Consider the following 25,390-nt stretch of genomic DNA (forward strand, 5'->3'; position numbering starts at 1 on the left):
TTATAGCTCCGGACTGGCCAAGACAGCACTGGTACCCATTGCTAAAGAGCATGTCACAGACAAAACCATGGCTTCTGTCACAATGGCCGCTTCTCCTGACACAGCACAATTACAAAACTCTGCATTCCAACCTGAAAACATTACAACTAGCTGCCTGGAAAATACCTTGACTCATCACCAGGATAAGCTATCCAAGAGAGTGAAGGATGTCATCATGGAAGCTCGCAGGCCTTCCACAAGAAAGGCAAACTCAGCAAAATGGAAAAGATTTCACACCTGGAGCACCTCAAAGGGCCTAGATGCAACAGTTATGAGCATGGCACATATCCTGGAATATTTGGCAGAAATGCTCCACAATGGCCTGTCTTACTCTTCCATTAAAATTCATGCTTTAGCAATTTCAGCAGAGTGCAATACTGATCCACCTGTCTTCTCTCATCCTCTGCTAAGACAGTTTCTAAGAGGAATTAAAAACATCAATCCTCCAAGGAAACCACCAGTGCCTACTTGGGACCTTAACTTTGTGTTGGAAAAACTAACACTGCCTGCCTTTGAACCAGCAGCATCTGCAGAACTACAGTTCCTCTCTTGGAAGACTGCCTTCCTTCTGGCCATAACCTCAGCAAGAAGAGTATCTGAGTTACAGGCCCTCATGGCAGTACAGCCATTTCTTATTTTTCATCAAGACAGAGTCTCATTGAGAACCAATCCTTCATTTATGCCAAAGGTGGTATCTAGGGTCTCATTAAACCAAGCTATTCACCTGCCTACTTTCTTTCCAAATCCACAAAACAAACGGGAAAAGCTTCTGCACACCCTGGACATACACAGGCAGTTGCGCTACTACTTGGACAGAACTAAAAATTACAGAAAAACTGACCAGTTGTTTGTGGCATATGCTGCTGGTGCACAAGGAAAAGCAATTTCGAAATGGATAGGGAATTGCATTCGTTTCTGATACTCCTTTCATGGAAAAACTGTGCCAGCTAACATTAGACCTCATTCGACCAGAGCCACAGCCACCTCCACAGCTTTCTTAAGAGGGGTGGCTACCAAGGACATTTTAGAAGCTGCTACATGGAGCTCCGTGCATACATTTTCCAAGCATTACAACTTACCTTTATATTCCAGATCCAGAGCAGGCTTTGCTACGGCAGTCCTGCAGGGCATTTTAGCTACACCTTCCTTAACATAGATCCTCCACCCCCAGATTGGCTATGGTATTCTACCCATATGTGATGACTGCAGATGCATCCTTGAAGGACATAGTACAGTTTTGTACCTACCATAAATGTAGATGTCCGATAGGTATGCATCTGCAGTCAGGTTTACCCTCCCTCCTTCCCCTCTGTGGTATTTCTTGGGTACATTCCCCTCTCATAGCTAGCTGGGGTTATCTATTATGGTGTATTTGTTTTTATATATGTATATATATTTTTGTGCATGTTTGGAACTTTTTGCATTTCTCCAAATTTAGCCTTCCTTAGAGAGCACCTGGCATCTGGGGCAAGAAAAACTGAGGAAGATGGCGTCGGCTCACGCTTTTATACCCCAGGCACTCTGACATCGGGGAAGGGGCGACATCAGCCGACGCCGGACCCAGACTTTGGAATCCGGCCGACCGAAGGGCTGCCTGAGGCAGGACAACCCATATGTGATGACTGCAGATGCATACCTATCGGACATCTACATTTATGGTAGGTACAAAACTGTACTTTCTTCGTGTTTCACTGTTGCAGTCATTACATTTGGGGTTATCTGCTTGCAGTAGCCCTCAGTCAGCCTGATTAACAAAGTCTTGGGTCCTGCATCAGATGCTGTCCCTTCTTCCATGATTTCAGGTCATCAGGGGTATAAAACATGCAGCTGACACCATTACATCAGTCTTTCTTGCCGTGCAGTGCCCGAAGCAGAAGCAGTTCCCAATTGCTGGTCGGCCCACTCCTGAAATTTTCATTTTCGAGTTTCAGAATCAAAGTCTTCAACTAAAGCTAAGTACCCCATTGGGGAAACTTTTTCTTGCTCCTTACCGATGTCAGTAAAAGTTAATAATTGCATTACTTGTGGAAAGCAAATACCTCACAAAGATTTTCATTCTTACTGTATTCCTTGCCTGGGCCCTGACCACGACCTACCTTGCTGTCGGTTTTGTGCTTTATTTAATCAGCACATTATCTGTCGTCGGTATATTTTTGCCTCTAAATATTTTGGATTTCAGTTTAATTATCCAGAAATGTTGTCGGTTAGCCATCCGACTACCGGGATTCTGAAAAAACGCAAAGATAAAGACAGAGACAGGCCGCCTAGTTTCAAAGCTGCCGACGACACTTCTCCTAAGCCAGTCACCAGTTTGCCTGTACTCAGTGAGGCGCTTTCGCAGCCCCTGATACCCGCTACTTTTGATTCGCAGGCCTCTACTGAGACCCATTCGGAGTACAGTATTCCGCGAGATGCTTCAACTGTGGAACCTGCAGATGTCTCTACCTTGGATGGGTCCGGAGCCGCTGTGCAGGCATCGGCTTCTGAGGGTGTATTTAGGCCTACGGACTTGCATATTAAACTGACACCTCCTTCTTCATTTAGGCCTAAATCTCAAACCATGCCTAAGAAACCGACACCTAGGCTGCATGCTCAGGCCTCTATGCCTAAAAAACAAATGATAAGAATGGCTGAAGATTTTATAACTTTAATCAGGGGAAGCCAACCTCCCCCTTCTAAGAGACCTAGGACTGAAGTTGTTTATGATTCTTCTGAACAGGATTCTGATTTTTCTGATGATCTGGATTTGTCCTTATCTATTTATGAGGATTCTGATGCAGAGGATTTTATTCCCTCTGCTTCCCCTCCAGAGGATTTTTCTTTTGGTGAGAACTTGCATACTCTAAGGGAACATTTCCACTGGGAAAGCCAGGATTTTTCTGATTCAAAAAAGAGGCTTAGGGATTTCTTACTCCTGCCTCAGCATAGGCCTTTAGCTATACCTCCTGTACTAGACATTGTTGATGATGCCTTTTCGAAATCTAGTTTGGCCCCAGATTCTTTGCCTCCTGCTCCCAGAAAACCTGACAGATATAACAGGGTTCCTGATTCACACAAGTTTCTTTTTAGAAATCCTATTGCGGATCCAGAGACTATTTCACAGGGACCCAAGGGCATTAAGGCTTCTACTGCTAAAAATCCTACCCCTTCTGATAGAGACTCCAGGGTGCTGGATAGATGGGGTAAGAAGGTTTACACTTCTGCAACCTTGGCCATTAGGGCTTTAAACTGCCAGTTTAATATGTTAAAGTATCAACAACATATTATTTGGTTGCTTAAACAGAAAACGATGTTGATTCCTGACTGTGCTGAAAATAAAGAATTACAGGATTTAATGCATTCTGCTGAACAGGTTGATAAACATACTTTGCAATGTGGATTTGATTCATTAGTGGCCTCTTGCAGGGCTGCTGTTACTGGGTCTGTGCTCAGAAGGCATGCTTGGCTTAAGGAGCAATCTTTGCCTGATCATGTTAAAGCTAAACTGTTGGATGCTCCCTTAAATCAGGACAGCCTGTTTGGCAACAAAGATGTGAAAGTTCTTAAAAAGATGGAAGATAAAGCTAAATCTATGCAAACTGTTAAAGATTTCTTGCAAGTTCAGCCTCCTAGATTTAGTAGGCATTGGCCCTCTAAGAATTGGTCGACACAGCAGAAACCCCAGATGTCAGTCCCAGGGGACACACAAGACTAAGCAATGGGGGATTTCCACACCCAAATCTGGGAGTTGTAAGAATCGCCCCTATGGAAAACTGTCTCAATGACTTGCTTTTAAAACTTCCACGCACTTCCCAACTGAATGCTCTTTTAGGCGGAAAGATTGGTCTGCAGGCCAAAAATTGGGAACTCATTACCCAAGACAAATGGGTTTTAAATATAGTGTCCCAAGGATACAGATTTCACTTCCACACATTACCAACACCAAGTGGGTGGCCAGATCTACTCCCAAATCAGTGAGCAGAGGCCCAAAATCAAGTTCTCTCTCTCTCTCTTAAGCATGGGAGCTATTCAGTTGGTACCAGAAGAGGAAAAGGAAGAAAGTTTCTGTTCAAGACTTTTCCTGGTACCCAGAAAAGACAATACATGGCATCCTACCCTGGACCTTTCTACTCTAAACACCTTTCTGGTTATTCCAAAATTCAAAACGCTGACTCTTCACCAGCTGCTTCCTATGCTAGGCAAAGATGCATGGTTGGCAACACTAGACTTAAAAGAAGCATACCTGCACATCCCTATCAGGGAGTCTTGCAGAAGATACCTACTCTTCAAAGCAGGCTACATGCACTATCAGTTCTCTGCACTGCTCTTTGGCTTATCTACTGTGCCCATGGTATTCACAAAGTGCCTAACTCCAGTCATTGCATTTTGCAGGCAAAGAAATATTCAAATATACCCATTCCTGGATGATTGTCTAATTCATGCAGAAAGCCAGGACATACTTTTGAATCATCTGGCCTTTGTTCAAAGGGTGCTGACTTGTCTGGGGTACACCATAAATGAAAAGAAATAACACCTGGTACCCTGTCAACAAATTATATTCCTGGGAGCAAGCTTGAATACAACTTCCCAGATGGCTTTCCTCACGCCAGAGAAACGGATTCATTTGACAGCCAACTTCAAGTGGCCACAAAAACCCAGCTATCTGCAAAGCAAATACTGCAAGCCTTGGGGTTCATGGCATCCTGCATTCTTCTAATTCCATATGCAAGGCTGCATATGAGGAAACTACAATGGTATCTCAAAAGCCTATGGTGGCAACATTCACAGGATCTAGAAGCAATGATTCCTATCATACCTTGCCTACGCCTAGAGTTCCTTTAGTGGGCAGAGGCCTGCCACCAAAACAGGGCACTACCATTCACACTACCCCCTGCCGCCCAAATGTTAACAGACGCATCAGACTATGCATGGAGGCCTCACCTGGCAGGGAAGTGCATTCAGGGCAAATGGAACCCAAGTCAAATGCACCTGCACATAAATCAAAAGGAAATGTTAGCTGTACAGACTGCTCTGACAGCCTTCAAGGACCACATTCTTCCAGGACAACTAATGGTAAAGATGGACAACACCACTGTCATGTGGTACATAAACAAGTTTGGAGGGGGGTACACATTCTTACCCCCTTGCAGACTAGCCATGGCATTGTGGAACACAGACTTGAGCTACCAAGTGAATCTACAAGCTCAATTCCTGCCAGGAAAACTAAATACACTGGCAGACAGACTAATCAGAAACCTCATGGACCCACACAAGTGGAAACTGGAACCAAGGATTTTCAACATGTTGACAAGCAAGTGGGGGAGCCCAGCTATAAACCTGTTTGCCTCCCCCCAGAACCATCAATTGGACAAATTTTTGCACAAGGATTCCCCACAGGCTAGCTTGGAAGGTGGATGCTCTATCCTTCAGCTGGAAAAACCTATCAGTTTATGCCTTTCCTCCTCTGCCTCTGCTCTCCAAGGTACTACTAAAGTTCAAACAGGACAAGACAAGAACGATTTTAATTGCACCAGACTGGCCACGCCAACACTGGTACCCCCTCTTGCGCAGTGTGTCGTGCTTGGCCCCATGGCACCTGCCTCAGACTCCTTCTCCGTTGTCTCAGCAGGAGAACCAGATTCTGCACCCTCAGCTGCAAACCCTGAACCTAGCAGCCTGGCTAATTACCTAATCTCTCCTTTACCATCCCTCAGTAAATCAGTGATGGATATAATTTTAGAGGCAAGGAGGCCTAGTACTAGAAAATCTTATGCTGCAAAATGGAAAAGATTTTGTGCCTGGAATCAGTCTCAAGGGATGAGTGCAGCAGTGCCCAATTTACCTCAGATTCTACAATACTTGACTGAGATGCTTCATAAGGGCTTGTCCTTTTCCTCCATCAAAATTCATGCCTCAGCCATTTCAGCTCATTACAGCACAGAGCCTCCCCTCTTCTCTCACCTACTGCTCAAGCAGTTCCTCAGAGGGGCCAAAAAATTTAAGGCCACCCAGTACAGCTCCAACTCCAGCCTGGGACCTTAACTTTGTCTTGGAGAAACTCCCTCTTCCTCTTTTCGAGCCAGCTGCTACTGCAGATTTAAAATTCCTTTCCTGGAAAACAGCTTTCCTTTTAGCAATCACTTCTGCAAGAAAGAGTATCTGAATTACAGGCCACCTTTCATCATCTTTCATGTGGACAGGGTGTCCCTCAGAACCAATCCCTCCTTCATGCCCAAGGTGGTACCCAGTGTGGCTCTTAATCAGTCCATTCATTTGCCTACCTTCTTTCCTAACCCACAGAACAAAGGGGAACAGATACTGCACTCCTTAGGTGTGCACAGACAACTTAGATTTTACTTGGACAGGACTAAACCTCAAAAGGAAATCTGAACAACTGCTGGTGGCATTTGCTGCAGAGTCAGAGGGGAAAGCTATTTCAAAGCAAACCATTTCAAAATGGATTGGCCACTGCATTCATTTCTGTTATAAGCACCATGGAAAACCTGTCCCAAAGGGCATCAGAACCCATTCAACCAGGGCTGCATCTACCTCCACAGCCTTTTCAGGGGCGTTCCTACCAGGGACATCCTAGAAGCTGCTACCTGGAGTTCTGTACATACTTTCACCAAGCATTATCATTTGCCAGTTTTCTCTAAATACAGAGATGGCTTTGCCACTGTAGTCTTGCAGGGTCTTATAGCTGGTCCTAATTCTATTTAAATTCCTCCTCCCAACCTTAGCTTTGGCAATCTACCCAAATGTAATGACTGCAGAAGTGAAACACGAAGAACATAGTACAGTTGTGTACACTTACCATAAATGTAGATGTTCAAGTGTATTCACTGTTGCAGTCCTGGTTACCCTCTCTCCAGCCCCCTTTCTTCTTTTGGCTATACCTGTACTCTCCCTTACTATGCTCAGAAAGCTTTTTGGTGTATTTGCTTTTTTGTTGGAGGTATATCCTTGTAATTATAGATTTAATTGCTTCTCATTAGGGGGGCACCTGACATCTGGGGCAAAAAAAACTGATGTAATGGCGTCGGCTGCATGTTTTATACCCCTGACGACCTAATGTCATGGAAGAAGGGACAGCATTTGATGCAGGACCCAAGACTTTGTTAATCAGGCCAACTGAGGGCTACTGCAAGCAGATAACCCCAAATGTAATGACTGTAACAGTGAATACACTCGAACATCTACATTTATGGTAAGTGTACACAACTGTACTTTGCTAGCATCCATTATGAAGAGTGTCTGACTATCTTCTTTATCTTTCTTTCTTTGCCTTGCTTCCTGTTATAGTTTCTTTGTACTGCCTACTGAGTCACTTTCCAGAAGTTGGTAGAGTGCCTCTGATGCCCTATTCTTTACTATTGCAACTCCTTTCTTAGTTTCCTTTTTAGCCATCCAGTTTTCCTTCCTAGACTGGTTGGTCTATCTCCCATTTTTTTTCCTGCACTCCTTCCTTCTTTTGATCACTTGCTGGACTTCTGTATTCCATCACCAGCTTTCCTTATGTACCTTATTTCCATACCTGGCTCTGTCACATATCTATTCTGTAGTCCTAACACATGCTGTTGAGGCACTGCCATTCTTCTTCAACTCCACCTATTTCCTCATCTTCTTAGGGTGCTAGAGCCCTGAGTAATTCCTTAAACTGTTGTGCTTTCTGTCCAGTCACCTTCCAGGTCTCCAGCCTGGTCTCTGTTGACCTTAGGGCCTTCTCTGACCACTGCTTGCAGCTGATTGTGCCAACCAGTAGTTTATGTTTTGGGCTGACTGTTTCATTGAGGATGACTTTGCAGTCATGGATTCTACCCCAGTGCCTTTTCCTTACTAGGAGGAAGTCTACCTGAGTTGTACATTGGCTACTCTTGCATGCGCTGTTGTGACTGCTTCTCTTTCTGAACCATGTGTTGGCTACTATCAAGCCATTTGCCAGACAGAAGTCTAGAATGGCGTCCCTTTCTTTATTCCTGTTGTCCTACCCATGTGGACCTAGGCAGCCCTCATATCCTTTTCTGTCTGCCCCCATATGTGCATTCAAGTCACCCATTATCAACACCAATTCATGATGTTCTATTTATCTAGTATGTCCTGCAACTGCTGTCTGAATGCACTCTTTTCCTCACTATCACAGCCCTGCTGTGAGGCATAGGCTGGGGCATAGGCTGAGATTATGAATACTGCTCTGTCATTACAGTGGAGTCTGATTGCCATGAGTCTGTCATTAATTCTGATGATATCCCTCACTGCCTTCTGAAGCCTCTCTCTCACCACAATTCCCACACTATTTCTAGCCTGTCCCCTTCCTGAGTAGTAGACTCTGGATCACAAGCCAAGTGGCTTTGTTGCACTGCCTCTCCATCTTGTCTCCTGGATACATAGACTGTCCAGCCTCATCCGTATCATCATGTCATCCACTTCCAAGCTGTGTCCTGCCAGTAAACCTACATCAAGTGTAGCAATTCTGAGTTCATGTTTAGCAGGTTTGTTGGTTTTACGTCCAGCTTTCTCTCATCAGAGCTATCCCAGGTAACTCAGGCTGGGCAACTAGACACTAGCCAGTCAGTAGCTTATTGACCCAGGGCACCAGAGCTTTATGGCAGGCACATACACCCCTCCCACCATTAGCATGGATCCCTAGCATAGGTCCTCAACCCACTTATCACTGGTAACTACCCATGGCCATTATGGCGACATTAGTCAACATGACCAAATCACCTAGTGCCATTTTTTACACTGTCGAGTGGCTACCCCTGCCACAGCGCAAAGTCTGTGATCCATGTTCTCCTATCTTGAGGATACTGCCCACCACAGTGTATGCCCAAAGTGGTTGGTCTGTACAACTCTTTCCCCTATAGGGCACCATGTAGAGTCTTTGCTGCTCCCCACATCTCCAGTCATTAGTGAGTTTTGAGATGGAAAAACTCAGCATGTTTTTCGGAGATGAGAAGAGCCCCACATAGACACAGGGGAGAATATGCAAACTGCAAACAGGCATTAGTTGGAGGTCAGGCTTGAACCTTCTACCTTGTGCATGTGAGGAGAAGACCTTAACCATTATGTCAGTTGGTCTACAAATTAAGTACAAGGACTTCATCAGAACACAGACCAAGGTATAAGCAGCTTCACAGCCAACATCCCTTCAGCTGAATCAAAGACTAATGTCCAAGCCTACACCAAAAAACTATATGAGCACCTATATAGCTGCATGAACTCAGAAATACCTGACAGGACCAAATCATCTACCTCAAGGAAGAGTAAACCTGTCTGGTGGACAGCAGCAATAAACAGACTGTATAATAAAAGGAAGAAATTGCTGTCCAGGACCAAGAAGGAACAGGTGCCAAGTTGGAAGCAATCTTTCCTTTGAACAAGCAAAGAAGGTCACTGGTGAAATCCTCTAAGGCTAACTTCAAGTCCAAATTGGCGACATCCACTAAGGACAATCACAAAGCCTTCTTCACATACATCTGCAGTCTCAAAGGTAATTCCCAAATCTGCAATGAATTGGTGGTCAAGAATACCACATACACAAATGCCATAGATATTGCCAACCTGCTGGCTGACAAGTTCATTGAAAATTTCACCCCCCCGTCAGTAAACCAGGACATCACCAGCACCACCCCCCTCCCCTTATCACCAAGGAGCAGGTTATTATTGCCCTCTCAAAGGCAAAAAATACAGCCTCCATGGGACCCGACAACATCCCTGACTGTGTCCTACATTATCTAAGGCAAGAACTCTCAGCACCACTAGGAACCCTTTTCAACCAAAGCATGTGCATTGGCTTCATCCCAGCAGAATGGAGATCAACCACTGTCATCCCTCTGCACAAAGGTGGAGCATCCACCGACCCAGGCAGACCCAGGTATGCCCATCAGCCTAATTAGCCTGAACTGCAAGGCCATGGAACGCATTATCATGGACCTTATAAAAAAGGACACTGGAAACCTCCAAACGGTTTTATCCCATGCAGTTTGGTTATGTCAAAGGCAGATCGTTCATGTTAAACTTGGTTGTCTTCTTTGAAACAGTCACCAAAGCCATGGATGAGAGCAAGACAGTGCATACCACCTACCTCAACCTAGCCAAAGCCTTCGACACTATTCCCCACTCATATATAATAGATAAACTCTCCCAGCTAGGCATCAACCCATATGTTACAAGATGGGTAGCTAACTGGCTCACTGATAGAACCCTCTCAGTCAAAATATGAGAAGCCACCTCTAGTAGCAGACCTGTAACAAGTGGCATACCCCAAGGATCTGTCTTGGGGCCTCTACTGTTTGGGATGTACAAAACCAGTGGTCTGTGGCTGACCAAGTTTGCAGATGATTGCAAGCTGGGCACTGTCATAAATTCCCATAGTGATGTGAACATCCTCCAATAGGGCCTTAACGAAACTATTGACTGGTGCCAGAAGCATGGCCTCAAACTGAATGCCAAGAAATGCATCATTATCCCCTTTGGGGAAAATGGTGTCCCCACTAATTATCACATTAATAACAATGTTCTAAGCATGCAATCAGTCGTGAGGGACTTGGGCTCCCAGGTTGATAGCAACCTGACTTTTGACCACCATTTTGCCTCCGTTGTAAGCAAGGCTTTCTACATGGCCCACCTCATAAGTAAGAATATTTCATCCAGGAGCAAGGAGGTCATAACATCCCTGTTCTCCTCCCTTATCAGACCCATTATTGAGTACAATGCCCCCTTCGGCATACACCTTGCCAAGCACATGCAGCAGGTGGAGAGAGACAGAGTTTCCTGACCAGGAAAATCCAGGGTCTCAAACACCTATCCTATACAGATAGGCTAAAAGCCCTATCCCTCTACTCAGCCTTGTACAGACTGCTCAGAGGTGACTTGTGTCTGGCATACAAGGTCATCTCAGGCTCAGCCTTGATGGAGTTGATGCATATCTGTAAGTCAAACTCCACTTGTGCAACCCGCACACAAGGTCTCAACCTGATCTGTGATATTAATAAAACTTGTTGGCAGGATATATTTGTGTCCCAACGACTCCCCCATCTGGGGAATGGACTTCCTCTCCATGTCAACCAGAGCCCTTTTTAAGAGGAACCTGGATGACTTGATGGGAAACAGAAATATACCCCTGAGATCCCACCTGTGTCCCTGTTGGATAGGGAAAACAGGTGCTGACTTTGTGGGAACATAGGTGAAATTATTGGCCAGGCTTATAAGGGCCTCCGGGCCAGTAGCCTAGTATCATCCTATGAACCTATAAGAACATTTTTGAGCATACCATCAACAAACAGTGCAAAAGAATGAGTTTTGGAACCTATTGCCACCATTATGGGATTCATTGGGGAATTATTTATGTTCAACTAATAACAGCACCAGAAATGTGGAAATAAATTGCAAAAGTCTAGATAAAACTGCACTGATTTATTACAGACAGTTAAGTGCTTTCATCCCCAAGTGGGACTTCTTCAGAACTGCCATTATTAAAATACAAGCCATTTAAATACAACTCAAACTAATCATGTGACATCTAATGAACCAATCAGTTTAATAAAACACTTAAAATTATGTTTGGAACCTGTTGCTTAAACAAAAACACAAATACATAAAACAATATGAAAACAAATAAGTATACCCCTGAATGATAAATGAGTTCATGTTAGGACATCAGTCCCTTAATTTATTAGATATTGAATATATGTTTACATAATATCAACTTTAAAAATATATATAAAAATATATATTCTAAAAAAAACTTTAATAAAAGGCTAATAGAGCAAGCTTCATTCAACCCAGGGGCGCTGTAGCATTTTATTTCAACTGCCAAGTAAGTTTGCTAACCAAGTGTTCTTCAGTAATATAGCCCCTTGTTTTATTTTTATTTTTAATTTTTGTCAGTAGGGATTCATTATGCCCTTATGAATTTTTGGAATCCCAATATTCCATATTGGGTATAGGCATTAACAAGGATGCAATGGATCACAACAATAAAAATTTTGATCTGACTGTGGTCATGAGGTATATATCCCTGGTACACAGATACTATTAGGAAAATTTTAATCAATAACTAAAGACTTATTAAAAGCAATGACGAACTAAAGTAAGTACTAGGTGTAGGTCCACAATTTACTTGTAGTAGAATGATTACCCTTAAGGAACTATTTGAAAGAAATTTAACTGTTTCTGATATACTAAGTTTTGGGAAAATCCACAAAGGCATGACTAAATATGGGTCATACAAACAATGCAAATATATCATATCAGTGTGGGTACAAGTCTGAAGTTAAATACTATTTCATTTGAATTAAGAACTAGCAACAACTACAACTGTAATTCATTGAGTGATGTCTAGATTGCATTTTGTGATTAGTGCCATTCTTTTTATTTTGGCAAAATAGAAAGCATATATGAGCATTATTATGACTTGAAGATTAAAAGTACACGCAACACACTTTTTAGACGCACCCTGAATTGCCTAAATAATAATAAGTTCTTGTTTTGGATACTGGAACAAATACCTTTGAATTCAAGAGGCGGTACCCAGAACAGTAGGCTAGAGTTCCATGAACGTATATGGCAAATTAGGCTGGATGCTAGCAGTCCCCCAGGCCTAAGTGACATGGTTTCCCTGAACAGCACACTTAAACTCAGGGCAGCTAAGCTTTAATCTAGCAGCTTCCTACACTGTTTTTCAGTACGTTTTACAGTTTTGCAAAAGTTTGCAATAAACATTACCATACACCATTAATGTGTCTGTGCTTATTTGTTACAGTACAGTTACTGTTATAATTAGATGGTTTTATGGTTGTAAATATGTGTATATACAGTCAATTTAAATTGTTTGAGGTATCCTTTTTAATTAATTGAATTAGTGCATCATGTGACCATTGTTTTTTTTGTGTATTCTTTAATTTAGATAGTGTTTTTAGTTCTGATTAAGTCCTTGTACTAAGAGGGATGAAAGCGTTTAACTTGGACTAATAAACTACATTATACCTGACCTTGTATTTTTTTGGACTTTGCTATATTGGTGGCGATTTCTTTAACTTGCCATTTTTTGTGTTGAAGTGTTCACAGCCTTGGTACTTTTGGTTATTGATGTTTTTTACCTTGGCATACCCTCTTTCTTTTTCTTGGTTCTTAGTCCAGTTTGTTTATTTCAGTTTTCAAGGTTGTAGTTCGACCTCTTTTGCATTTCTTATATTTTCTCTCTCTCACCTTTATCAAGTATTTTATGCTTATGGAAATATATCCCCCTGATGATGTGTGCCTAGAGCCTGATGTTAAACATTTTTTGATTTTTTTTTTTGCTCGCAAACAATTTTTCTGTGAAACTCTCCATATTCCTTCTGTAGTTTTTCCACTGAACGCATCACTCAAATTAGTTTTACATAGTAACTGTTTTGTTTTCATATAATCTGTAATTAATCTGTGTATTGCTTTAGATTTCAGTTTGGCAGAATTATCTAGCAATCATTTAACCTTTATGACCCCAAGATCACTGCACATCAATAGTGGCAAAACTTGACATGATGTAGCAGTAATTTCTTTAGGACCACAAGCAATGTCTAGTATGTTCCATTCCCTTGTAGGTTTTTTACAATCCGACACAATTGTTGTTTCTGAACATACATTGTGAATAATTTCCCTACTAATGTTGTTGAATCAATATTATTCCATTCTGTTTCTGGTAAATTGAAGTCCCCATCTACTATTCTTCTTCTCTCTTGTGTTTCACGCAAGAAATGTATTATTTCCTATAGTTCATCAGCACTTGACTTTGGTGGTCTATCCACTTCAACAACTGTTATTGTCACAGATAGACAATCTATAGTATTGGTCTTATCACTGAACATGTAATAATTACAGGTCTCTTAACTATCTTTAATTCCTATCGTAACAGTTCTACCTGATTTTTTTGTTAGAATGTGTGTTACAGTATAAGCATTTATAGCCTGACAGAACTGGTTTCCAGTCATTATTCTTTTACCATGTTTCACAATCAATAACAACATCAGTCTTGTGGGAGCACAGCAAAATTTCCAATAAAAAAAAATATTATTAATCCTCCTAGTATTGACAACCATCAGAGATGCATTAAATGTTGCTGTCTGTGAAGTGTTGGATTTTTGCAAGGTCAAAAATTTTTCCTAGTGTTTGTCAAATATTACAAAATATCTGCTCAAAAATTCTCTTCCCTGATCTTGACAAATGCGTGCCATCCTGTCTGAATACATGCATGCCCAGAATTAGGCTCAGATGCTCAACACATTTCCATTTTTTAAAACTGGACATTTTTTTCATGTAGGTATTTTCCCCCAAAATGTTTTTATTCATTGTGACCTGACCATCTTTTCTATATGTGATTTGTGAAAAATATGTGCTAACACCTGTAGAAGCTATACCACCTAAGATGGCTGTAAGTTCCTTACTAACAGTCAGATAGTCCTTGCAGATGAGATAATTTGTACCAAAGTGAGTAAAGACAGATCCATTTTCCTTACATTAAGGTATTATAAGGATTATGTAACATCCTTTATTTTTGCTCTTGGCAAGCGTAACACTATTTGATGTTCATTATCTTCTCTGCAAATGTAAGCATCAATTCCTATAATAATTGACTAACAGATGAAATATATTTTCTGACTAGATCTGAAGAATCTTCATCTTGTAATTCAATAATGTCTGCTATATCAATTGTTACAAAGGAATGATCTTCATCACCATTAGTATTATTAATTCCACTGTTTTCATTGTGTATTACATTTGCAAGCATAAAATTCTCGTCCAGCTGGCTTTGTATATCCACAGCTTGAGCAGTGCTCTAAACGTCTGTCTTTCTCTTCTTTTTTCTTACAGTAATATTTTTCAATCCTTCCACATTCAGTTTTGATTTCTTTCTTTTCATCTGCCCCTTACCTCCTTTTTCTACCTTCTCTTTTGAAAAAATGGTGCCTTCATCTGTAGAATGAAGGTTTTCTGGTAAAAAAAAATATCATTCCCTGTAACCTGTCTGTTACATAACTCCTTTTTCATATAAGTATTCTGAAAACCATTCCAATCTTGTGTTGTGGGGAATAACAGAGTATAAATATTTGATGTCAATAGTCAAAAGGACATACCCAGTTTTAAATGGAGTGTTTGTTAATGAGATGTAAAAAACTCCATGAGTCCTGGAATGGTTTTCAGATTACTTATATGAAAAAGGAGTTGAACACAACAATGTCCAAATATATATACACTTACTTGAACTTGTTTTGAAAAACAACTTTATCTACTTTTACTGTGAAATATATCTGCAACAGGAGGGTGTGGCAATGGGTTCTTCTTGTGGGGGCCTGTGCGCAAATATTGTTGTCACCCAATGGGAAGAGAAGATTTTATTCAACAGTCCAATGTTCAGTTATGTAAAATGTTACACCCAGTTCCCAGATGACATTTTTATTTTGTGGGATGGACCCCCAAAACACATCAATGAATGAATTTCTTATATGGATTCTACTACTATATTTTTGAAATTCACACATAATTATAGTATGGACCAGTTGCCCTTTCTAGACGTTCTTCTCACTAAAGATTATACAAACAACAAGTTTGTTTCAAAAATATATAGAAAGGAAACCTACTCCAACTCCTTACTCCATTACTCAAGTACACATCCACTGAAACAGAACAAAGCCATTGTAAAGGGGCAATTTGTTAGGGCAGCCCGAATAGTTTCAGTTATGGATGATTTTCTCTGTGAATGTGACAACTTGAAATGCATGTTTTCAAGGAGAAGGTATCCGTACAAATTTATTACTGATATTATGTTGGAAGTAGTAAATAAAAGGGAGAGAGGTCATTTTAGTCCTTTACTATCAGATATTGACACCAGCATCACCGGTATTAACAACTCCACTCAATGCTTAAATGTGGAGAACCAAGAAACGAAAAGGGACTATAAGACGTCTCTCATTACCATATACACTAATGACAGTTATACTTTAAGAAAAATCTTAGAAAAGAACTGGTCCATACTAAATCATGAAAAAGCCATTTGACCATTACTTGATTCACATCCTGCCATAGTATTTAAGAAGGGCAGAAACCAAAGAAAATGAATAATGTTGGGCACATGAAAAATGTGCCATGTGTAACTATTGTAAACATATTAAGGAAGGTAGCACCTTTCTGATAAATAAAATTGAAGTAAAACTTTATCAAAAATACAATTGTGGATCTGAAAGGATTATTTATTTATTGCACTTTATGTAATTGTTGTAGCTGTTTTTATATTGGAAAAACGGACCATAAATTAAAAAACGTATATATGAGCATTTGTATGACATAAAATCAAAAAAGATACAAATGCACTTAGCAAGCACATAATGGAAAATACTGGTCATTCTTTTTATTTTACTGTAATTGATAATATTAAAACAGAACCTCGAGGTGGAGCCTGGTCTCTTTTACTAGAAAAGAAGGAGCTTTACTGGCAACTGCGTCTTAATGCATCTAGTTGGCCAGGCTTAAATGAACACATTTCTATCAGCTCTCTTTTAACATTAAAAGCCGTAGAAAGATAACACTGTTTTAAATAATTATTTATGTATTTTTAAACACCATTTTATCTATGTTTTTTAGAGTTTTTTTACCATCTGTTTATTTCATCTTATACAGATTTTATATGTTACATATATAATACAGTATTTTGCATGTCTTCTCCTTTATGGGGTTGTGTCAGTTTAAATAATGTATTAATTGTTTAATGATTTTTTTACCCAGTTTTTCTGTACTATATAAAGTGATTGTGTGATTATATTTATTATCTGATGAAGTTCTGAAGTGGTCAGGATGAAAGCGCTTAAGATTTGTTTTATTCTCTTCAATAAACTCCAGTATTGGTTTTATTGAATTTGGCCTGCATAGGTGCATTTATTTACTGTGGAGTGGTTCTTCCTCCTGTTCCTGCTTGGCATTTTTGTGGTTTGCAGCAGTTTTTTCTTCTTGTCTAATATTAAATATTTAGATGTTTGGAAAAACAAAATAGGAACTTTAAAAATGAGAAAGTTCAAGGTGAAGGGGAAGGAGTGGAATATAAGAAAAACAAAACTTTCAAGAATGGAACATAAATAGGGTAAGTGTGGACCAAAACAGAAGAAAATGGTATGATAAAATTATGAAAAAAATGGTATTGTGTTGATCTCTGGTCACGTGTAAATGTAGAGAAAAATGGTATTAATTAAAGAATGAAAAGATTAAAGATTGAATATGAAAGGCAGGACTTTATGTGGGGACTTTAATTGAATAAGTTACTAGTATAAGGGGTAATGGCATACAAAATGTCAGAGGAAACAATGGAGCATGTTTTCTTAATTTGCTGAAAGGTGAAAGAATTATGGAACAGATTAGAAAATTAAAAAAATGTTAAAAGGTATGGAACAAATGGAAAGAGATGAAATTATTTATGGATAATTATCAGACCTGTGAAGAAAGTGCAATGTCGTTTGGCTTTTCCTGGTTAGAGGTCACCACAGTGGATCACCGGTCCGCAGATTGATTGGAAGTAGAGTTTTTACAATGTCGAGTTGCCAGCTCAGTTCCCAACCTTCAAAGAAGACACACACACACACACACACACACACACACACACACACACACACACACACACACACACACACACACACACAGACACCCACCTACCTGTATGTCTTTAAAACTCTCTTGCTGTGAAGAAAGTAAGTCAGATCAGTTTGGTTAGATTATGCATGACTGCTATTTGGGACTGATTAATAAAATATGGAATAGGGCTGAAATTATGAGAAACATAATATTCTGAATATGGCAAAAAGAGTGATGAAAATGTAGATTATCTTGTATTGTTTTGTTATTATTTCCTTCTGTTTATTTTAACCACCTTAATAATTATTTTTGATTTCTTTATCTGCTAAATATTTTACTTATACAAGTTTTATTCATAAAGAAATTTATGTAAGGTGGATGTGAGTAATGATATTTTAAGTAAAGGTCCCTTACTGTTTATATTAAGTGCCATGGGAACTTTTATATCCATATGACCTATCACCAGTTCAGGCAAATGGGTTCCTTGGTTTGCATCTTATCTGAAGAAAGACACACTCAAAAGTGCAGCATCCAAATACGTAGTAAGGCATAGAACCTGTAATCTTCTGATCTTCAAACATTAAAGGCGAGTATGCTACTTGTTGAGTAAATGGCACTGCTCCTTAAAATAAAGATGAAAGATTTTGATGCAAACCAGATCCTCTGCCATAGTTGCAGTTATATATGTACTACTATCTCCCTCCATTACTTGCTTCACATGGGCTTTCACATGTGGATACACACACATATGCACAGGCACAGGCACACGCACTAACTCACACAGGTGCACATAGAGATATGCATAAAGAGCCAGAGTTTGTCTTTTAATGGCTTTTTTGTTGTTTTATTTGTCCAAAATGTGTTCAAAGTATTAAATAGTGGGAACTGTAGGTATTCATATGTTTTGGGCTCAAAGCAGATAATAGGTGAAGTACGTATATTTAAGAGATTAGATATGTAAGCTTTTCTCACTGGTCATTGAGGAAATAGCAGGAAGAAAATGTTTTCCTAAATGAAGTGCATGCAAAAGACTCTTTCACCTTAATCAGTACTGCAGGTCCCAGTATTGTATTAGCAAGTGAAAGAAATGATAGCAGAAAAAAAAATGCCTGTTGGCATATTGATTTCTTGTCATGATTGGCTACTCTTTTTTATCAGTGGGATGTCTAAATCAATCCTTTGGAACCCTGAATGAAAACGAGAAATTCCTTGGTTCCCTCCTCTTTAACATTTTCATCAATACCCTCTATGCATCCACACAACAGGCCATTCTAATATAATACACAATGATTCCACTCTTCCACTCTTATCTGCACATCTGACATGGGACACCTCCAAAAAATTACTAAGGAAACTTTAACAGCCACTGAAACATGGCTTCATAACTCATGCTCAACCCAAAAAAAGAACAAACTGCTCCTTTTTCCCCCAAACCCTTCTCCCATGAAAAAAAAAACAAAAATTAAAGTCCTCTCTATTGATATTACAACCACTGAAGTTGCTTCCCATAGCAAATTATTATTAGGGATGATAGTGGATGATAATCTTGTATTTGACTTGCATATACAAAATTGTATAAGAAAAACTCATCAAAAACTAGGAGACTTTGCAGAGCCAAAAACTTACTCACTGACTAAAACAATACTTGCCACTACTTATCGCCTCCCCACACTTCTTTATGCTGCTCCCATCCTTACTAATCTCCAGGCTTCACAAAAATTTAAACCTAATCAATGCTATAACAAATTTGAAAAATTTTCTGTAAATACCCCTTTCAGAACCCACCACTGTTTAGTACTAAAAAGCCTAAATTGGTTATAACTGCCTCCTCAACTAACATATACACAGCTTCTTACCATGTATGAAATTATCCAGCATCCATCTGCCTGTGCAGCAGTAAAAAACATTTAACGCAACTATGTTCACAGTCGGTTATTGTGATCCAGTGACCAAAAACTCCATCATCCAAAACTAGCAAATCTGCTGGGCATTGACTGTACTCTTGGAAGGTTGCTAAAGCCTGCAACTCCTTACCTGTATCTGTCAGGGTACTACTCATCCTCCCATCTTTCAAAATCACTCTGAAAGACTTCCTAGCTAAAACTGGCTCTGTCCTTGCTCAAAACAAGGATAAACTATAGCCCAAAATGTGAACAAGTGCTTTTTCATTCCTTATACCCCCTTACTCTCCCTTCTTTACTTACTTTCTTATTTCTATCAAATTCTATTCCCTGACTTTCTCTCTAAATCTACCATACACCTGTTTTCCCTCACATATTGCAATTCCTGTTTGTATTAGACTAACTTAACTTTAATTTCCCTACAAACTGTCTAAAATTTCCCTAAATATTACACAATTGTTATATAACTTGTAATGATTGTCATATAACGTGTACTGATTCTTTACAAATGTTTGTATATTATGTCTAATTTGCTATAATTATTTAAACTGCAAATCCATGCATCCAGAAATAATCCCTTTTCCCATTATTCCACATGGGGTCAGGATGTCACTTCAACAGTGACAGTCATCTAGAGCCATGGTTCACATCACCTAGTAGCTAGCCACAGAATTATTTAAACTGCAGATGTTTTTGTTTTATTTTTGAAGATTGTAAGATTACCATTCTCAATTTTTTTGTATTCATTTGGAGATTTTCTCACCGGGCCTCCAGTGAAAATTGGCTTCTACCCAGTCGGACTTTCCCAATAATCAAATGTCAATAAGTAAATAAATAAACCCATTTTCTAATCTGAACTAGAAAACTGAGTTCACAAATAAGAAAACCTCACTAGTCACACGACACTCCAGAAGGGTATATTACTGTACAGTGAAAGGCTACAGAAAAATAAGGTCACCTGTTCGTGGCATTAAATCCGTATGACATGAGAGAGAGCTTTCTTTAAGTTGCCTTTTGTTTTCCTCTCACTGTTTCTGGCTTCCAAAAATGACGGCAGAGCAGAGAAAATGCAAATATGAAGACACCTAAACAGCAGCCCTAGCAAAATGAGTGCAGCAGTACCAGGACTGAGTTGCCAGCTATAGTGAGATAGAAAAGCACAAGGACATTAACTGCATATTAAAAAGAGTATCTACTGCACTTTACTATATGGCTGAAGTCAGTGTGCTCATTTTTGCCATGATAGTCAATATGTCCAAGATTACGTTTTAAAAAACATTGCAACACCTTTAGGTCAGAATAGTGAATTGTGAAGTGAGTCTGCTTCTCTCTGTGAATGCTCATGAGTTTGTGTGTCTTTATATGTCTCTGTGCTTGTGTGTGATGAGTGCATTCTGAGAGTTATCTGTTCAGTGTAGACAACTTTAATATTTTGATGAAAACTGCTTCCTCCTAAAAAAGTTATATATCCTATACTACACACACACACACACACACACACACACACACACACACACACACACACACACACACACACACACACACACACACACACACACACACACACACACACACACACACACACACACACACACTTGTATGAGGATGCTGCAAGGAAGCTGAAGCCATAGGCTCAAAAGGAGCCTACATCAATTTTTCAAGAACAAAACTAATGTCCCAGGAAGGGGGAATGGGTTTCCTGGGAGGCCTAATATGAATAATGTAACAAATTAAATTATAAAAACAAACTAGTCCACGAAGAAGGCTCCAAGCAACATCCACAGGAGATAAATGAGGAACACAGGTTTATTTGTAAAGCGCTTTTCGTCGCTCAACGTTGGAGCAACTTCATCAGACAACATTCAGTTAAATAATTGATAATTTATAACACAATCAATTTAAAAGTCAACCCACATTTAAAGTGGTATAGATACAGATAAAAACACTCAGCTCAACTTTCTTATAAGTAGTGTAACCTTAATAAATTAAAAACCACAATGTCACAACAAAAACAAATATACTATTATTGATGTTAATACTCAATATTGACCAATGCAACTAGCCTAAAACAAATTAATTTGTTTTGACAAAATCATCAAAGCTAAAAAGGAATTTGTTTTACTAGATCTGTAAATCTATGAATGTATGAATAGATAAATAAATAGTCTGCATATAAGTATATATATATATATATATATATATATATATATATATATGTATAAATAATCTGTAAAAAGTCTATATACATAAATAAATATATATAACCATATTAACAGCAACAGTAGGCAACTTGTGTAGTCCATATAATAACTTCTACTGATACCATATTTGTTTGTTTATTTCCTATCCGAACTTTTAATTTTCGGTAAACAACTAATGTTAAACGAACGATTAAACAAACACTGCAACATTAGTTTCGGATAGGATGTTGCTTGGAGCCTTCTTCGTGAACTAATATGAATAATATCTTTACAAAATCGTTTGACCTCAAACCTAGAAGCCAAAGGGGGAGTCAAAGGCAGACAAACAGTAATAGCTAAAAGCTGAGCTTTAACTGAAGAATATGCCAACCCAACATGGAGGAATTCACACAAATAAAGGAATCTACATAGAAAGAGGATCCTGGTTACAAGCAAGGCACCAGACAGAAAATATTCTGGAATAAAACCCCTTCCCCTTTTGAGGAGCAGAAACTGCTTGGATGGTACTTTGAGACAAAAGGCCCTGAAGTATATCTGGAAAAAAGGGCAGCTGTTCCTGAGGAGATTAGGGAATGCCTAGAAAAGGAAGAATGGATTTTCACACCATGAAATATTCCTGATGAATGATGGACAGGACCCAAGAATCCATAGTGATTCTTAACCAGTTGGGAAGAGACAAGGAGATATAAAGAGATAGAGGAACCTGACTTAGAATGAAGGGAAGCAGATAGACAGAACCTGGCTCAGCTGGAAAAGGAGACTTCTGATTAGTAGGAGTCAGAGTAGACTTAGCAGGAAGAGCCCATCTAGAACACTTTTTACCTTTGAGGGGGGGGTGAGACTGTCTACATACAAAGGCAGGTTTAGAAGGATAATTCCACTGAAATGTAGGAATTGGGAAACAAAAATATGTTTCAGTTCCTGTAAGGCTTGCCCTTTTCTTGAAGGGACTTAAAAAGTTCAGCAGTTATAGAGAACCAAAAAAGATTTTTATTTATCAAGGGGAGCAGCCATCAGTTTAGCCTTAATATCATCAGGCAAAGGTTGCAGGCAAAACCAAGAGTAAAGCCTCAACACAGAACAAAAGGCAGCAGCTTTAGTAAAAGCATCAGCTGCATCATAACTACATTTAATAGAATGGTGAGCCACTTGAGAAGAGGATCCCAAGAAAGAGAGGGACAAAACCTTCCCCTCAGAATCAGGAAGATCAGAGATAATCTGCTCAGCCTGAGAAAGAAGAGTTAAGACATACATGGTCATATGGAGCTAATAATTAATAGCCCTAAAAGGCCATGGTAGCAGCGTATCCAGCTTTTTCCCCAGCCGTTAAATGACCCTATTGTCCTTATCAGAGGGGAAGCAATTTAATAAAAGGAAAGGGCTTGGATGGTTTGTCGGAAGAGAGAGGCACAAAAGAGGGATAAGCAGAAGGACATTTGTAGAGAAACTTACAGTCACTGGGCTCCTTATAAAACCTGTCAACTTTTTAGAGGCTGATGGTTGGGAGTCACAAGTGTGAGAAGCTGCTGAAAAGGTGTCTAAAAAGGCAGTTAGGACCAGATGGACAGCATAGGGCTTAGGAGACTCCATCTGGAGGAGTTCATAATATCTCTTCTGAATGTCAGAAACCTGAGTACAGTCCCATTTAAAGAATTCATACGAGAGATAGTATCCCCAAAAGAAACTTCCTGAAAGGGAGAATCTGGAGTAATGGAATGCTTTTTCTCAGATCCATAGTCCAAAGGAGAAAGGAATCTGAGAGGTGTAAGCCAAAGTCTCTTCCCCAGAATACAAGTCCTCATTAGAAAAGTTCTGCTCCCTAGGCCTCTTAAGTGGAGTAGGTGATGGGGGGGGGGGGTTTGCAGGAACAGAAACTCCCTGGGGAGGCTTCAAGGCCATAAGTGCATTAAACAACCCCTTTGTAACATCCTGCCATTCACGCTGGGGATCTTTGGGAGCAGGGGAAATAAGTTTCGTTTTTTGATTCTTCTTTAATGGGACATCAGTTCTAAAGACCTTAGGAGGTTCAGACCTTTGCCAACATTCAGTCAACGTATGGAGAATCTCCTCACGAACAATAATCTGTGGAATGCCCCTCTGTCCTTTGGATATGATAAGCCAAGGTTCCCCCTTAATATCTGCAACAGACATCTGCAGAGCCTCCGAGGACATGTGAGAAACCAGATCCATACTGGCCTCCAACAAGGTCACAGCAGGGGAGTCTGATAGAACAACAGGACGACCTTCTAGGCTTTCACCAGCCTCATGAGAGATGTCCGGGGGGAGGTTGTACAGCAGCCAAATCCAGCCTAACCTTTTTGGTCTTCTTGGCACCCTCAAGATAGGATGATTCCACTATCACATCGTGCGTCAACAACCTAAGATGTTGATTCTCCAGGTAGACATATGAGAGACAACTGCGAAGGGTCTTAGGGACAAAAGTTTGACAAATTGATCATGTAGTATAGTCGTGAGAAGCACCCAAGAAAAAAATACACTGCTTGTGATGGTCTCCCGCACTGAAATTTTCCCTTTCTGGGTGACATGTAAACTGACAAACCAAAACAAAAAATGAGATAAGAAGAAAACCCCAATCGGGCACTTATGTGAAAACAGCTTTGTAACCAGCATGAATGAAGGAGCATTCAGACTGACAATCGAAGATGGTATTTGGACTGGCAGCAAAGAAGCTCTGAGATAGATACATCAGTGCGTCACCATTATACCCTACACCATGAGTGGGGAGCATACGTATGATGTCTTATTCTGGCCGGATGTTGGGCTAACATTGACAGGGGATCCCTTTAGTGAAGAATACTGCAAAAATGATATGGAAGGACATCTCACTTTCCGCAGAGGTCCAGAAAGAAGTACTCTAGTTAAACATTTAAAACATGTATAATCTGAAACATTACAACAAATAAAAATTCTGTTGCAGGTGCAAAAGTAGTAGCAGAATGAGACCTTTTACCAAATGTATACATTGATTAGATAATTTTCAGCAATGAAAAAATACAATGTTGAAGAAGAGCATTGTAGTTGGTATATATAAAGGAAACAGTGTATGTATGAGTGTACATCTAACAGGTTTAGGACAGGAAAAACAGTATCTCTCTGTAATCAAAATAGGCTCTTTCTAAGTGGTTTGCTATTATATTGCTGTACTGTGCGGTAATTAAAATAAAATGCACTTGTCTGGGTAGGCTAGGGCCCAGTTTCCTAGATTAGCTGTGTCTTCTGAGATTATTTATGAATCTCCCATATTGCTATCTGTCAATACCTTTTCCAAGCATTATCATCAAGTGGATCTTCATGTTAAGAGCAGAACAGGATTTACTTTGATAGTCTTAAGGAGAATTCTTTAGTTGAAGCTCCCATTTGTGTCTGCATACTACACTGCTTAGTGGTCTTTCAAATTATATGGATGACTTCCTGTAAGAGTAATCATTAATGATATGCATAGTACAGTTGTGTTATGCACTAACCATGGCAGAGAGATGTACACATAACTCTACTGTAGTGCAAGGTGCATCACCGTTAGCCTCCATATTCAGCCCAAAGCATATTGCCACATTTCACACAACAAAGAATATGCTCTGCTTCTAGCCAACCTCTGTAAATGAATGCTAACTTTGTTACAGCTTTGCATGTCTGCACCTTATTTTCTCTATAAGC

General features: G+C 39.8%; 1 protein-coding gene across 3 annotated transcripts in view; it reads left to right on the top strand.

Annotated features, from left to right (window-relative positions):
* Positions 1–25,390, top strand: part of FGGY (FGGY carbohydrate kinase domain containing) — a 2,391,991-nt gene that overhangs the window by 1,607,694 nt on the left and 758,907 nt on the right. The gene's annotated exons all lie outside the window — the stretch shown is intronic.

The sequence above is a fragment of the Protopterus annectens genome, chromosome 10.part0, assembly GCF_019279795.1.
Source record: "Protopterus annectens isolate FY-2018-M chromosome 10.part0, PAN1.0, whole genome shotgun sequence".
Taxonomy (NCBI): domain Eukaryota; kingdom Metazoa; phylum Chordata; order Ceratodontiformes; family Protopteridae; genus Protopterus; species Protopterus annectens.